This window comes from Amblyomma mixtum, chromosome 8, assembly GCF_055824585.1.
Source record: "Amblyomma mixtum isolate Tamu chromosome 8, ASM5582458v1, whole genome shotgun sequence".
NCBI classification, from domain to species: domain Eukaryota; kingdom Metazoa; phylum Arthropoda; class Arachnida; order Ixodida; family Ixodidae; genus Amblyomma; species Amblyomma mixtum.
This window is the reverse complement of record NC_143019.1, coordinates 17,393,593-17,398,257: the sequence shown is the minus strand read 5'-3', so window position 1 is coordinate 17,398,257 and position 4,665 is coordinate 17,393,593.

The window sequence follows — 4,665 nt, the reverse complement described above, 5'->3', positions numbered from 1 at the left end:
GAGAGAACAGAAAGAACAGGGTATCTGGCTGTATCTTGCAGCAGTGTATTTCAAGAATGCGTGTTATGGCACTGGTTTTGAAATTCACACATTAGGTCCTACAGCTTTCTCAATTTGATTACATAGAAGTCCAGGAAATGCCCATTCCCGTAACATAATCTATTGATGTTGGTCTAGCTTACGGTCTTTTCATGTGGCAAGCATTCAACATGCTTATGCATGGACTCTAAGACTGGATGACGCAGTAGATAAGTTCAGCAAACCCTGCCTTGATGCTGGATCTTGTAGGCTGTGGCGCATATGTAGCTGTCAGCCGTTTCAAGTCCTGAGCTATTGCCAGGGACCCCGGAACTTTCTTTTTAGTGGGGGTCAAGACATTGAATTTGTTTTGTTGTTTATTTATTTATTATGTTTCATATACATATTGGATCATATTTCTTTTTTATTTATATTCCTATTTTGAACTGCTCAAAGGTGTGTTTATTTATTTATTTCCAGCGCCTGAAAGACCCCATGGGGGTGGGGTTTTACATGAGGGGTGGGTTAGACATGAATTAACAGAAAAGTCGTTCAGTGGCAGTTCTGAAGTGGCTGGGGTTAGAGAGAAGGATGACATCTGCGGGAACATCATTTCAGTCGATGGCAGTGTTTACAAAAAGGAGTTGAGATGAATTGTAGTTCGGGCATATGGCGGATAAAAGGCCATGGCGTGCGTGATGCGACTGGAGGTTTGGTGAACTGGCATGATGGCTGTAGTGCTAGGTGATAGGGCATGATCGAATTTGTGAAACAAGCAGTCTAAATATTTTTCAGCTTGCTTGTAGACTTGAAAGACAGGCTTTCACTTGTAGGTTAGTGATTCTTGCATCTTGGGAGTAAACAGAAAAGATAAATCTAGCAGCACAGTTTTGAATCGATTCAATGATAGCTATTAGCTTATGGTGACGTGGGTTCCATAATGCATGTGCGTATTCCAGTTTGGGCCTCACAAGGGTTACGTACGCTAGTTGTTTTATGTGAGAAGGCTCATGGATTAGGTTACGTCGAAGGAAGCCAAGAGTGCGGTTAGCTTCGTTTGTAATATTTGTAATGTGAGAAAACCATTTGAGATCACTGGAAATATGAACACCTAAATATTGCAAAGAGAAGAGTGAAGAGATAGCGGACCCGTTTAGTATGTAGTTATGGGATGGATAAGATTGACGTCTGTGGAAGGTAATTAGAGTTGTTTTGTTAACACTGAGAATCATTGGGCAATTTCGACACCATTCCTCGGCATTTGCCAGATGTTTTGAAAAGCTAAATTGTCAGTACAGTTATATATGGGACAGTAAATAACGCAGTCGTTGGCGAAAAAACGTGACATTATAAGAAATGCATTTGGGTAGGTAATTGCTATATATGAGAAAAAGAAGAGGGCCTAGTACGGTAGCTTGTGGTACACCGGAGATGACAGGAGCGGATCTGGAAAAGTAATCGTTAGCATAAACACACTGCAGGCGGTCAGTCAGAAAATCTTTGATCTAATAAAATACAGAAGTGTTTAAGTTTAATGCCGAAAATTTTAGTTTGAGTCGCTGGTGAGGAAGCTTATCAAAAGTTTTTTCGAAATCTGAAAACAGTGAATCAGTGGGAACATTTGGAACATTTAAGTCTAAGTGGGAACTAGTGTTTAGAAACATGCCAGTTGTGTGTCGCAGCACAAGCATTTCTGAAAACTGTGCTGATTAGGGTGAAAAAAAACCTGGTGGGTTCTAGGAATTTTATGACATGAGAGTAATTAAACTTGTGCCATGATTTTTGAACATACACTTGTGAGAGAGATGAGAGAGGTTTCGTCTCCATCGAAATGTGACCACTGCAGCCGGAATTGAACACGCGTCTTTCGAGTCAGCAGCCGAGCGCTGTAACCACTGAGCCACTGCGGCAGCTTAAGATTAATATTGTGGGCCGCAGTGCAGCTGCCTGTGTTTCAGTGTGTCCTACTATTGCTCTTTTTGTAGCAATATTTGTACAAGTAGAGAGTAATAGTACGAATATTCATTTCATAATTTATTCGGATCTATCACTGTTTGATTCGTTTTCAGTTCGGTTTTGCACTATTAGTACTTGATTCGCTTTGGAAAAAGTGCCGTTTGTACACCTCAAGCGTACTTAACAATGTTTGTGAACAAATAGTGCCTTGTTTTGCCGCAGGTTATTCTGGTACAGGTGAACCTTCCTTTCAGAAGTATAGGCTTGGTGCCTAAAAAGGACTTTGCTTCAGGAACCTGCAAGTGTGCATAGTGGAAACTGCCTGTTCACAACCTCTCTCTGTATTGATGGCGGCAAACAATTCACACGGTGGCACTTTGCGGCTTGTCTATCTCTCTAGCAGGCAGAAGTCTGTGTAGGGGCACCCCTGAAATATATTTGTGAAGTGAAACTGTGATGATTGAATGTGCCAGTGGACTGGTAGCAGGACTGAGCAATATGTCGACCCACAGGCACCAATCATGGACCACTTCCCATCGCCTCCTTAGCATCACTTTCGAGAAAATCACGTACATATATGTGTGCGTATATCAGCATTTCTAGTTGTGACCCCAACATTTTCTGTCTTGTTTCCAAAGCTTTTTTAGTTCAACTGGCGCCTTTTTACATTACCATCGAAAAGACAGTTAAGCATTTCGCTTTGTTGTAGCCTTTTTGTAATATTTGATGTCCATTTCAAGGTTAATGAAACAGGGCTTCCTTTACCTACATCAAGTATTTCTCTGCAGTCGCAGAATATTTTGTGCTGACAAGGTGTGTTTGGTGAATGGCTGTGAGATAAGCATTTGCCTCTATGTGTGCAGTTTCAGCGGTGAAAAGTCAACCGGTGGGCATGCACAGACTCTTGCTCCAATTCAGTGAGGTCAGAGTTGTTTATGTAGCACACATTCTATCCCTGACTTTTTTTATGTTGGATTGTTTACTCCACATGAGTAGTATTTTTGAACTTTTAGCATCGCAAAACGCTCCAATTGGCTTATTTCCTTGATTTATGATCTGCACTGAAATTCTAAAGCTATGCAGTGTCTTCGCAGATGATTCGCCACCAGTTATTGATATTTCCACAATAGTGCATCATTGCACCATTGGTTCAACAGTAGATGTTCTTAGTCTCTATAAAATTAATCTTCAAGACGAATTTTAAAGGATGGTGGAAACTTGTTCATCTTACTAGTGGTTGGTCATATCATAACTGCCTTTGAAATGGATGTGCGAGCATACCAGGTTTGTCCAATTATCTGTTTCACTAAAGCAGTGAATCAGGTGGCTTTGGATTCAGAAGGTAGTTGCAATTAGAGCAGTTGTTGTGCTGTTCTTAATAAATTGCAGTTGTCTAGGTCATGACACAGACTTGGGTATTCCTCTCGGAAAGTTTTTCATCTCCGCTCATTTTTTCCTCTGGTTTTTGTGATGCGATATTTTTTTTTATTTTGTGTTTCCTTCTAGCCCAGAGGTAATGTGGGGCTCTAGTGTGAGTACCTACTAAGGTGGTACCTTCATGGGTAGCATTTGCTGTTTTCTTCGGCTGGTCCCAACACTGGTGTGTTGATGTGTGTTTTGCTGTTTGGTTGTTACAAGATATGGTTGTAGTTTATGTGCGATATAAATGTTACTGCAGCCGGCTGAGAGTTCTGTGTCTTTCTTATTTGTCTGTGGTGAATTGTTTACGCCTCGAGGGATCATGCAGGGGCATCACAGACGTCGGAGGCATTAAGTGTGGAGACCCAACACGTCAGCGACTCTTCCCCCTCATGCACCATTTTTTCTTTCCTCATGCCATGGTTTTTTCTCTGCTGCCAGTTGGGGTGATGCATCAGTTTGTTTAAGAACGTGCCAGCAATACGCAGCCGTTAAGCGCAGGTGAGTGGTGAGCCGAATACAAGTTAGCAAGGACATAAAACAGCACTTGGCTATTTTCGTGCTTAGCACTTCTAGCTGCGGTAACGGATTTCGCCGATGTCTGTCCGAGGCTGCCCTCTGTCTCCGCGAACTTGAAGCGCGGAAGAGAAGGTGGCGACGCACACGTCATGCGGTGCAGTGAGGAGGCTGAGGGGCAACAGAGCTGCAGACAATGAGGGAGCGGTGCGTATCACAGTTGTGGCCGTCATGGCCGCCACCGGGCAGTGTTGTACAAGCGCATGTTATCCGAACTGAGCTAGCCGATCACACACCGTCAACTTTGGCCTCTCTCCCCTCTTGTCAGTCACCCCTTAGCGTTCACAGACAGCAGACGTGTACGCGCAGGTCTTCCTAGGGCTCGGCTCCGCGCCGTTCGCCGTACCGTGAAAAAACTTGTACTCGCCTTCGCACTTCATCTAGCACAATTCAAGTGCACTTTCTTGCTCTTCGTTTACCTTTCTTTGCCCTGAAAACCCCCTTTAACTGCTCTAGAATTGGCGATGCCGAAACTCGAGCATTGGCTCTGCTCGTGCCTTGCATTCTCCTCACATATTTCTCTTTCCGTCCGCTTTTTTCTAATTCTTTCTCTCCCCCATATAATTCCTCCTTTAATATCAAAGCAAAACGAAGCATAACAAAGTGTAAAAATGCATCGGAAAGTATAGCAGGGGTAAGCACTCCTAGTGCATCTATTTCGCATTTGATTAACTATGCAAATTGGCTGTGATTTTT